Below are 12,757 nucleotides of genomic sequence, written 5' to 3' on the forward strand. Positions count from 1 at the left end.
TGCAAACTCCTATATTTCTTGAATTTAGGTCTCTCCTGGTTTTATGGTCATTACTGTGCCAAATAAAAACAAGTCACCATTTATTTTGCATAAAACAAAAAGAAAGCAGAGAAAATTCAGTAATGATGTGAATTTTGACTGTGGATATGGGGACTGGAAATTTCCATCCAGCTGCCTGTGTTCAAACCACCTTTTCCTTCACACTTTTGGCTTTCATCTGTGAAAGTATTGGTATTGGTATTACCTGTATTTAGCAATTGTTTCACAACCAGCATTTACTATTATCTCATACTGTGTATCTTGTACACAGTACTATCTCAGCTTCATTTATGCAGAGGCAAAAACATGGAAGGGAAGTTGGAAGAAAAGGATACCTGTAAGCCTCATTTTATACTCATTTGGGATTTTGCACACAAGTTGCTGTCCTACAATTCTAAGACACTTCAGGCACAAGCCAGAAATCCTTGGGGGAGTTCAGGGGATGAGCAGGGTGTCTTTGCATGAGTCAGTTAAATTTCTTATTTCCCTTTATCTATCCAGGGGTCGTACCATGTCAGAAAACTGGAGACTCACAAGTTGGCATTTAAAACATTCTTTAACTGCAAAGAATATTGAAGTTTTTGTAGTAATTGTCTTCCATAAGTAAAGAGCTGCTTCTTCCTCATAAACTATCAGGCTTTCACAGGAAAAGCAGAATGAAAGAGGAAGGAGGGGTAAGCAGGACAAAGAAAGGAACTGCAATGAAACAATCGATTAACATAAATTTGAAGCTATTAGACCAGTATAAAATGTAAGGGGTTTTGCGAGTATTGATCAGTGTCACTGTGCACAGAGTATCTCAGAGTAGCCTTTTGTGCAAATGTCGTCCCTCTCTCTCTCAGTCCAGGCTTTGATCTTCCCTGAACTACTCCAGTTAACCTGGAGTGCCAGCTTTCTCTGCAGTTGTTCCTGAGGAATAGTGCTTCTGGCGTTCTTCTCTGATTATGCAGTGCAATTTTATTCTACAGCATTCAACCACGTGTCCTGTTATATCTTCAATTAGGTTTAGAAATTGATGCTTTGTTTTTAAACCTTGAAAATTTTGCCTTTTCCAAACTTACTGTATTCTGTTTTAAATTATTTCTTTGAAAGGTTTCACTAATAATAAATTTTTCTCCCTCCAATAAAGTGCTCTGCAAGGTGTAATGTTCAACTAACCCTTCCTAGTACTCCTTCCAGTATTTCTTCACACCAGTGCTGTGGATGCAGTTCCATTTTATTCTGCTTCCTGAATGAAATAAATTACATTACCTGCCTCATTTTCTCCTTTTCTCTTTCCTACATGTGGTACTAATTGGGCAATCATACATTCATCAGTCAGTGAGCAAAGAGGAGCAAGCAGATCGCAAGTACCCCAGGATGCTGCTCTCTCCGCACTAAAGAACAAAATGAGAAAGACCATCTTATTGCACTCCACAGTCTACATCCAGAGCAAATATCACCCTGAAGGTTGCTAGTGTTGCGTGGGGTGCATATAAGATCAGTTGTATACAAGCTGTCCTTCTGTTGTCCTTAGCTAGGAAACAGATTTGCTACAGCTTGAAAGTTCACCGAGTCATAATTTGATCAAGATTGAAAAGTCAGTCTCTTGGAAGTGAACTTGGCCAGTATTCAAGTAGCATGTACTTGGATTTAACAGCACACACCAATCAATTTGGGTCTGGGAAGATAGCAGCATGCCTTAGAATTGGAGAATATGAGAAATATTACTACTTCAAGAAGAGTAAGAGAAAAAAACTCCCAGTAGTCGATCACTCAAACTGACAGACTCTCCTGCTCCATCACTACTATTCCCAGTTTGAAAGTTGTGTATCAGCAGTCAGACAAACTCTGTTCTTTTAGGAAAACAGAAATCCCCATGTGGCCCCCCTTTTTTTTTCCCTTTATAAAGAGTACAGCCCCCCAAAAAAACCAACCCAGTTCCCATCCAGGTTTGCAAGTTGTCTTAATTAACAATAGTGTTGATGTGTGAGAAATTGCATACTGTGGTTTTATCGCACATATTGGCAGCGTCTCTTTCATACTGATATTCTCTGCAGTCAAGACAAGGCACAGACATCTGCCTCTGTGCGTGTGTGATACTTGCAGTATGAAAGCAGCAATGATATCCAGAAAGAATACAGGCATGTTAGGCCAGCTCATACAGCTTGATGCCATTAATTCAACATCACACATTTAAAGGGCAAATACTTGTTCACATGCATAAATACTCTTGTAAATGTTAAATAGTATTTACATTATAATTATAGATTCTCAAAATACATATTCTCTTTCCTTTCCACATCCCTTCGTAGTGGAGCTGATACAAAACACAGGGTAAGTGAAAGATCAGGGTAGATAAGGTTTGAATTCACCTTAGCTTTAGTAGCTGGAAAGCAGCAGATTGAAACCAAACTAAGGCAAAGGGTAAGCAAACCTCATGAAGTTCAACAGGGCCAAGTGTGAGGTCCTGCACATGTGTCAGGACAATCCCAAGCACAAATACAGGCTGGGCAGAGAATGGATTGAGAACAGCCCTGACGACAAGGACTTGGATGTGTTGGCTGATGAGAAACTCAACATAACCTGGCACTGTGCGCTTGCAGGCCAGAAAGCCAACAGTATCCTGGGCTGCAACAAAAGAAGTGTGACCAGGAGGTTGATGGAGGTGATTCTGCCCCTCTGCTCCACTCTCGTGAGACCCCATCTGGAGTACTGCATTCAGCTCTGGGGCCCCCAACATAAGAAGGGCATGGACCTCTTGAAACAAGTCCAGAGGAGGGCCACAAAGATGGTCAGAGGCCTGGAGCACCTCTCCTATGAAGACAGGCTGAGAGAGTTGAGGTTATCAACCTGGAGAAGAGAAGGCTCCAGGGAGACCTTATAACAGCATTCCAGTACCTGAAGGGGGCCTACAAGAAAGCTGGAGAGGGACTTTTTACAAGGGCATGTAGTGACAGGACAAGGGGTAATGGCTTGTACTGGGTTTGCGTGGCAAGGTTTTGGTAACAGGGGGGGTTACAGGGGTGGCTGCTAGAAGCTTTCCCCATGTCCGGTAGAGCCAATGCCAGCCAGCTCCAAGACAGACCTGCTGCTGGCCAAGGCCATCAGTGATGGTGGTAGTGCCTCTGGGTTAACATAGTTAAGAAGGGGGAAAAGAAACCCTGTGCAAGTGGAGCCGGAGAGAGGAGTAAGAATATGTGAGAGGAAGGACTCTGCAGACACCCAGGTCAGTGAAGAAGGAGGGGAGGAGGTGCTGCAGGCACCGGAGCAGAGATTCCCCTGCAGCCCCTGGTGCAGCCCATGGTGAGGCAGCTGTGCCCCTGCAGCCCATGGAGGTGAATGGTGGAGCAGATACCCACCTGCAGCCTGGGGAGGACCCCACGCTGGAGCAGGGGGATGTGCCTGAAGGAGGCTGTGACCCTGTGGGAAGCCCACACTGGAGCAGGCTCCTGGCAGGACCTGTGGAGAGAGAGGAGCCCACTCTGGATGAGGTTTTCTAGCAGGACTTGTGACCCCATGGTGGGGATCCATGCTGGAGCAGTCTGCTCCTGAAGGACTCCCTGTCCATACCCATGAGCTTTTTGTTATATTTTCTCTTCCCTGTCCAGCTGAGGAGGGGGAGTGACAGAGCGGCTTTGGTGGGAACCTGGCATCCAGCCAGGGTCAACCTACCACATGGTTTTAAATGGAAAAAGGGTAGATTTAGATTAGATACTAGGAAGAAATTCTTTACTGTGAGGGTGGTGAGACAGTGGAACAGGTTGCCCAGAGAAGTTGTGGATGCCCTCTCCCTGGAAGTGCTCAAGGCCAGGCTGGATGGGGCTTTGAGAAACCCGGTCTATTGGAAGGTGTTCCTGCCCATGGCAGGCGGGGGTTGGAGCTAGATGATCTTTAAGGTCCCTTCCAACCCAAACCATTCTATGATTCTATGATTCTATGAAGATGCTGAAGATTTCTGGGATGATTTCATGAAGATTGTGCTGGCCTGGGGAATCCTTTGATATCAAACATTACTGCACTCCTTACACTCATGGTTTAGGCCTTTCAACTTCCAAGATACCTAATGATTTTAAAATCAGCAGTTTGCTTTCCATGTCATCTTCATCTAGAGTTCTCAAAGCACTCTCTAAACAACCACAGTAGAATAAAAAGTGTCTAACCCCTGGGAAGACAACACTTCAATACCTCTTCAAGCAGTTGACTCAACATGGGTCTATCTTACTTTTTCATTAAAAATAAAGCTTCTGCGGCCTCTAGCAAAGAATAGCATGTTGGTGTTAGTTTTTCATGCTGAAAGATGGCCAGATAAGTGGTGGCTAGAGGTGAGAGACCTAAACTCAGCCTTCACACCACTTCTCAGTATTAATCTGTCTATGTAATGAAGAAGGTTTTACAGCCCAGCCAAATATTTGATGAATAAGCTGTCTGAGTGCAGTGCTAATGTGTGACTTGGCTCTGGTTTTGTATCCTCCTTTGTGAAAGGCCACACACAACTATCACTGCTTGTAAAATGCCACAGAAAACCTCCAGTTGTAGGAGCAAGGAATTTGTTTTAGCTAGTCATATTATTCAGGTCACCAGAGTATGTCATGTTTTGAAAGTACAATCTCCAAGCTATTTGTCTCCTGGGAAATGTTAAAAGCTATGATTTTCACTCTCTCACTCTGACTCAGTGTTTCACCACTGAGAATTTGTGTGCTTTTTGTTGTCAGTGCATTTTTACCTTACTTGGGTTTTGCTTTTTTATTTTCCTTCAAGTAGCAAAGACAACAATCCCCTATCCAGGAACATATCTACCTAGCATACTGAAAAGGGGAAGATGGCATACATTTGCTAGTGTGTGCATTCCCTGCATTCTCCTCTGTTCCCTGAAGAATTGTTCCCACTGGCATTTCATACATTTGTGCTAAGGCATCCTTTCAGTAACAAGGAAAAGCCCCAAACAGCACAGGCTGTTGAGGCACATTAATTTAATACATTACTCCAGCCTGGTGCCTTAGCAAGGAGAACTTCTGCTTCAGTGAGAAGAAACCCACAAGACCTGCCTGCATGTGTGGACTTGCAGTACTGGCTGCAAGTGGACTAGGACCATCTTTGTTCTGGCTCCTCCAATAACTATAAGCTCACCAACCTTCAACAGCTTGCTTCATGGGAGAGGATCTTAGATAAGTCCCAGCAGGTGGCTTGAAGAGGCGTAAAAATGCCTCTGTCTTTTAAAACCAACAACAGCTTGGATGGGCAGACATTTCCTCACTTTTAATTTTTTTATGTTCTGCTGGCATGAATTCTACAGTTTATCTTATCATATATAGCATATTTATCTTATTAATGCAGCATGAGGTTTTTTTTTATTTATAGAACTGTACTTTGCAGTGTGCTCCCATAAATATTTGTGGCAGTGAGTTCCCAGAGTTAATAACATGTTGCGCAACAAGCATTTATTTTTATGTTTCCATTTTAAATTTAGTTAATGTTTAATTCCATTGACTGTCCTGTGACTGTCTGGCCATTTTTATGTTACTGCTTGCTGTAAAAATATACACTTCTATGATTTTTAATTCCTTCTCCTAAAGAAATTTGTTCTATCCTCTCCTTCCAACTGCTGTGAAGCTCAGACAAAGATGGGAAGAAGGATGGCCTGTGATTAAATGCCAGGGAACAGACCTCTGTCAGAAAAGCCAGAATCTCTGGGGATAGCTTCATAGGAAAAAAAATTCAAAAATGGCTGTGCTGAGCTACCTTTTCCCTTTATTTCATAAAACGTAGGGTAAAATCAGCAAGTACCATTGCAAGTAATTTTCTAGGGGTGGGAACCATCTTGCCTGTCTTAACCACTAGAGAGTTAGATTTCCAATCTAAGCAACTGACTTTCTTTCTCTGAAAAGGGTATCTCTATCCATGATTAAAACAATACTAGGACTTGACCCTTCCTGCTACATTTTCCCTCTTTGTCATATGAGGATGTAGGTGTTGCACTATAAAGGCTTCCTCCAGGAAAGGCTCACTGTGGGTCTGGAAGCTTTAAGTAAGAGTGTGTGCAGTATGCCTGCTCTATGAGACCTTGTTATATATGCAAAATGTAGAGCCTGGTGAGACTATAAATTCATTAATGTTTGTAAAGTGCTGCAAAAGCTTAAATAGAAAGTGCTATTGAAATAGAGCACCACTCAGGAGGATATTCACCTAACCCTTTGGTTTTATTGGTCAGTAAGCTGGCAATCACCCTGCCACACTGCCAAAGTAATAGTTCTTTGCTTTTCTTCACTCATGTTTCTAGTGTAATAGCAATATGCCCCAGAGCAGCGACTATGCTCTTCATTGTCAGAACTTGGGTTGTTTTTCTCCAAAGTAACATTCCTGGAAAACCATTCCATTGTAACAGGGTTTTGAAGGCAGTTATGAAGCTTTGGTCGATTCCAGTTTCTTAATACCCAATAAATGCAAAAGCAGACTCAGAAGACCATTATCATATTCCTTTCCACAGCAGTAAAAGGTAATGCTGGACGATCAGAACAGGAATTTGGATTCCCAACCTGAACTTTGTACCATTTATTAACTGCTGAAGTTGCTTGAGATTTTATTTCTCACCCCACAGCAGCTGGAAGACAGAAGTTGTCACATGAATTCACCTCTAGTTCCTGCTATGACCATACTAGTAATGAAATCTCACATTATTACCAGAGTTGATCCAAAAGCTGTGGAAGGATTTTCTCCAGTCAGAAAAATCCTAAGAGTTTGCAGGAATGGTTTGACTGATTTTTCAAAGGCAGTCACAACTGTGCCTCCACCTTTATAACTCATTTTAGTTTGATTTTCAAGTGTCTCGTGGACTAAATTGAGGAAGGGGGAAAGCAGGAGTAAGCAGAGCTATAGGGAAATAAATTCTATTTAGCCTGAGACTCATCTTGAAAGTTGTTACTTAGTAACATGATGTTACAGGTGCTACAGTTGTTGGATATGCCTGGCTAGGTCAGAGTGCGATCATTGTTATGTCAGAGTTAGCATCTTCCAGCTGAATACTATTACTAATTCCAAAAGTTTTCATTTTAAAAATCCGAACCCCCAAACGTGTAGCAAACCAAGCGCAGCATCGCTTCAAAGAATATGTTCCGCCCCCTGGCGGCCGGAGGGCGCGCAGCGCTCACCTGAGGAAGGGGCTCGCCCCCGCCCCCGCCACGGCAGCGCCTGCGCAGAAGATGGAGAACATTCTGGAACAAGCCTCAAGCGGGGCGAGCCTGGAGGCGGGGCCTGGCCTGGCCCAGACCCGGCTTCGAGGAGCCCCGGGCGCACCCCCGCCATCGGGGGACCCCGCGCTGCCGCCGCCCCCGCTCCAGGCCGGCCTTTCCCCGCCGCCCGCTGCCGGCGCAGCCGGGGCCCCGCGCTCCGGGAGCAGCGCGCCCGGCGCCGGAGGCTGCCGCCTTTATCGTCGGCATGGCGGCGTCCAAGGGTGGTGATCTGTCTGTCTCCTCTTTCTTCCTTTGCCTTGCCTTTCCTTCTCCCCACGTCGCTTATCGTGGTGCTTTCCTGGTTCGGGTTGCCTCCTTATTCACATAAACCGTTGACCAGGCCTGAGCCTAAGGTTAGACCCAGCCGCACCTAGACTCCCCTCTGGGCAGGAGTTTAGAAAGCAGGGGGGGTGTTCTGAACCTCGTGACTCAGTGGGAGGGCCCCCTTCTCCCCTCATATCGTGGTGCTTTCCAAGTTCAGGTTGGTGTTTACTGTCAATAACGTGTTAATTGATCGTTTGGTGTCCTGTCACCTTAATTTAGCCCAAGGGAATCACAGAACCTCCACGATCCTCTCTGGACAGTCCAGGTCGTGGCACTGTTGTAAGAACTTTTCTATACTTCTTAACAACAGTCCTAATTATTACAAGTTGCACATACAAGACCCACAGTGGAGCTAGGAGGCGAGGATGGAGGAGGCGGCTGCAAGATACCAACAGGCACCAACCAGCAACTGTGCTGACAAGGCCAACTTCAGGGTTGTCTGAGCATGCCAGAAAACCAGCTGGCCTGCATTTACGTGTTTGTTTCTCTGAGAAATCAATGAGAAAAGCTTTTACAGAAATGAGTGAAAGAACAATCACATTACCAACAGGCCCTCCAGCCTGCACTAGGACAAGTAGACAAGGGACCACAATGTTACTTCTGTACTCTCCTTAATAAGGTTTAAAATTAAAAAAAAAAAAAGGAAGAATGGTCTTGATTGCCCTCTCAGTCTAAGTTGTGCTGCTGCCCAGCTAGTGATCACAGATAGTTCTTTAATCAGTCCTTTGTTTAGGTAGAGAGGACTATATTGGGTTTGCGGGGCAAGGTTTTGGTAACGGGGGCTACAGGGGTGGCTTCTGTGAGAAGCTGCTAGAAGCTTCCCCCATGTCTGATAGAGCCAATGCCAGCCGGCTCCAAGATGGACCCGCCACTGGCCAAGGCCGAGCCCATCAGCGACAGTGGTAGCACCTCTGGGATAGCTGCTGTGGTTTAGCTCCAGCCAGCAGCTCAGCACCACGCAGCTGCTTGCTCACTCCCCCTACCCTCATGGGATGGGGGAGCGAATCAGAGGAGTAAGAGCGAGAAAAACTCCTGGGTTGAGATAAGAACAGTTTAATAATGGAAATAAAGTAAAATAGTAATGATAATAATAACAGTATAATAATAATAATATACAAAGCAAGTGATGCACAATGCAATTGCTTACCACCCACCGACAGATATCCAGACAGTTCCCAAGCAGCGATCGCTGCTCCCTGGCCAACCCCCCCCAGTTTATATACTGAGCATGACGTCATATGGTATGGAATAGCCCTTTGGGCAGTTTGGATCAACTATTCTGGCTGTGCCCCCTCCCAGTTTTCTTGTGCACCTGGCAGAGCATGGGAAGCTGAAAAGTCCTTGACTAGCATAAGCAGTACTTAGCAACAACTAAAACATCAGTGTGTTATCAGCATTATTCTCATCCTAAATCCAAAACACAGCACTATGCCTGCTACTAGGAAGAAAATTAACTCTATCCCAGCTGAAACCAGGACAGTATCCACCCCTTATTCTATACCATCTACATCATGCACAGGTCCTACCCCTTTCCAATGCGTTCTAATTAATCATCACCACTTTCCCTATCCTGATACATACACACAGATATCATTCCCTTTGTCTATGGGCCATCCCTCTAAAATGTCCATTGAGTTCATTTAGTCCATGACTTTGGGTTCCATCTGTCATCACAGTCTTTCAGAGCAGGACAGGTGGTGTGCAGTGTTGGATTGTTGCATGCTGAAGCCAGTTCTCATTCCAACATGGTTTCATCAAAAGTTCATTTTCATTAAGCTGGGTGACTCTTACTGTAATACCATTGATGTGACATACAGCAACCATAAAAGAGATAATGTACAATATTATATAGCAATTAACATCATACAATTCAGTTCACTGGCTATTTTCACCCAAAATCAAATGCCCTTGAGGTACACATTGGACTTCCCCATCCTTTCGTATTACCCACCAAGTGCACCCAGGTCCTTGAGCAAAAGCAATCCCATGAATGGGTTTGCCTTTGCCCAAGACAGGAGTAACCCAGACTGTCTTCCCCAGCGTATTTTTTATGTGCACTACAGGGACTTTATCCCCTTCTACAGTACGTAAAAGTTTTGATTGGGCAGGGCCAGCTCGATTGGCAGATCCCCTAGTGTTGACTAACCAGGTGGCTTTCGTTAAATGTGTATCCCAATGTTTGAACGTCCCACCACGCATTGCTCTCTGTGTAGTCTTTAACAGTCCATTGTGTCGTTCGATTTTCCTGGAGGCTGGTGCATGGTAAGGGATGTGATATACCCACTCAATGCCGTGCTCTTTGGCCCAGGTGTCTATAAGGTTGTTTCAGAAATGAGTCCCGTTTGTCTGACTCAATTCTTTCTGGGGTGCCATGACACCACAGAACTTGCTTTTCAAGGCCCAGGATGGTGTTCCGGGCGGTGGCATGGGGCACGGGATATGTTTCCAGCCATCCGGTTGTTGCTTCCACCATAGTGAGCATATAGCGCTTGCCTTGGCGGGTTTGTGGGAGTGTGATATAATCAATCTGCCAGGCCTCCCCATATTTATATTTTAGTCATCGTCCATCATACCAGAGGGGCTTGAACCGCTTGGCTTGCTTGATTGCAGCGCATGTTTCACATTCATGAATAACCTGTGCAATACTGTCCATATTGGTGCCTGGACTGATCAAGTCCACCCCTTGATCACGAGCCCATCTATATGTTGCATCTCTTCCTTGATGGCCTGAGATGTCATGGGCCCACCAAGCTATAAGTAATTCACCCTTATGTTGCCAGTCCAGATCCACCTGAGCCACTTCAATCTTAGAGGCCTGATCCACCTGCTGGTTGTTTTGATATTCTTCAGTGGCCCAACTCTTGGGTATGTGAGCATCTATGTGATGTACTTTTACAACCAGGTTCTCTACCCGGGCAGCAGTATCTTGCTGCAATGAGGCGGCCCAGATGGGTTTGCCTCTGCCAGTTGCTCTGCTTCCATTGCTGCAACCACGCCCACAGGGCATTTGCCACCATCCATGAGTCAGTATAGAGCTAAAGGGCTGGCCACTTGTCTCGTTCAGCAATATCTAAAGCCAGCTGGATGGCTTTCACCTCTGCAAACTGACTCAACACCCCTTCTCCTTCAGCAGTTTCTGCGACTTGTCCTATAGGACTCCATACAGCAGCTTTCCACCTCCGATGCTTTCCCACAAGACGACAGCACCCATCAGTGAACAGGGCATGTTGCTTCTCATTTTCTGGCAGTTTATTGTGCAGTGGGACCTCCTCAGCACGCGTCACCTCCTCCTCTGGTGATATTCCAAAATCTTTGCCTTCTGGCCAGTCCATGATCACTTCCAAGATTCCTGGGTGACTGGGGTTTGCTATTTGAGCCCATTGTGTGATCAGTGCGACCCACTTACTCCACATAGCATCAGTTGCATGATGTGTGGAGGGGACCCTCCCTTTGAACATCCAGCCCAGCACCAGCAGTCAGGGTGCCAGCAGGAGCTGTGCTTCAGTACCAACCACTTCCAAAGCAGCTCGAACCCCTTCATATGCTGCCAATATCTCTTTCTCAGTTTGAGTATAGCGGGTCTCCAATCCTCTGTATCCCCGACTCCAAAACCTTAGGGGTCGACCTTGAGTCTCCCCTGGTGCTTTCTGCCAGAGGCTCCAGGTAGGGCCATTCTCCCCGGCTGTGGTGTAGATCACATTTTTAATATCCTGCCCTGCCCGGACTGGCCCAAGGGCTACTGCATGAACTATCTCCTATTTAATTTGTTCAAAGGCTTGTCATTGCTCAGGGCCCCATTTGAAATCGTCCTTCTTCTGGGTCACTTGATAGAGAGGGCTTATGATCAGACTGTAATTTGGAATATGCATTCTCCAAAAACCCACAATGCCTAAGAAAGCTTGTGTTTCCTTTTTGCTAGTTGGTGGGGACATAGCTGTTATTTTGTTGATCACATCCATTGGGATCTGATGACGTCCATCTTGCCATTTTATTCCTAAAAATTGGATCTCCTGTGCAGGTCCCTTGACCTTACTTTGTTTTATGGCAAAACCAGCCTTCCGAAGGATTTGGGCTATCTTCTTTCCCTTCTCAAAAACTTCTTCTGCTGTATTGCCCCACATGATGATGTCATCAATGTAGTGCAGATGTTCTGGACCTTCACCGTGTTCCAGTGCCATCTGGATCAGTCCATGGCAAATGGTGGGGCTGTGCTTCCACCCCTGGGGCAGTCGGTTCCAAGCGTACTGAACACCTCTCCAAGTGAAAGCAAACTGTGGCCTGCACTCTGCTGCCAAAGGGATTGAGAAAAACACATTAGCGATGTCAATTGTGGCATACCACTTGGCTGCCTTTGACTCCAGTTCGTATCGAAGTTCTACCATGTCTGGCACGGCAGCACTCAGTGGCGGTGTAACTTTGTTCAGGCCACGATAATTCACTGTTAGTCTCCTTTCGCACTGGCCATATGGGACTGTTAAAGGGTGAGCGAGTCTTGCTGATTACTCCCTGGCTCTCCAGTCAACAAATCAGATTATGGATGGGAATCAGGGAGTCTCTGTGGTGCAATATTGCCGCTGGTGCACTGTTGTGGTAGCAATTGGCACCTGTTGTTCTTTGACCCTCAGCAACCACACAACAGAAGGGTCCTCTGAGAGACTGGGCAAGGTGGACAGCTGTTTAATTTCCTCCGTCTCCAAGGCAGCTATACCAAAAGCCCTCCTATACCCTTTTGGGTCTTTGGAATACCCTCTCCTGAGGTAATCTGTGCCAAGGATGCACGGAGTGTCTGAGCCAGTCACAATGGGGTGCTTTTGCCACTCATTCCCAGTTAGGCTCACTTCAGCCTCCAACACGCTTAGCTGTTGGGAACCCCCTGTCACTCCAGAAATACAGACGGGCTGTGCCCCTCTATAGCTTGACGGCATTCGGGTGCAGTGTGCGCCCGTGTCCACTAGGGCGTTATCCTCCTGTGGGCCTGATGACAGCCACCGCAGCACCAGCAGAGTGGCGCAGCGGAAGCGTGCTGGGCCCATAACCCAGAGGTCGATGGATCGAAACCATCCTCTGCTAAGCGTTTTATTTATTGCCCCGCTCCGCGTTGGGCACCAAAAAGGACTGTCGTGGTTTAGCCCCAGGCAGCAGCTCAGCGCCGCGCAGCCGCTCGCTCACTCCCCCTACCCCGATGG

General features: G+C 46.1%; 1 non-coding gene across 1 annotated transcript; it reads left to right on the top strand.

Moving 5' to 3' along the window:
- The first annotated feature begins 12,569 nt into the window (after window positions 1-12,569).
- Window positions 12,570-12,641, top strand: TRNAM-CAU (transfer RNA methionine (anticodon CAU)). Its single transcript has one exon. It is a non-coding gene; the product is annotated as a tRNA-Met (tRNA).
- Window positions 12,642-12,757: the final 116 nt, after the last annotated feature.

Source organism: Pelecanus crispus, chromosome 8 (genome assembly GCF_030463565.1).
Source record: "Pelecanus crispus isolate bPelCri1 chromosome 8, bPelCri1.pri, whole genome shotgun sequence".
Lineage (NCBI taxonomy): Eukaryota > Metazoa > Chordata > Aves > Pelecaniformes > Pelecanidae > Pelecanus > Pelecanus crispus.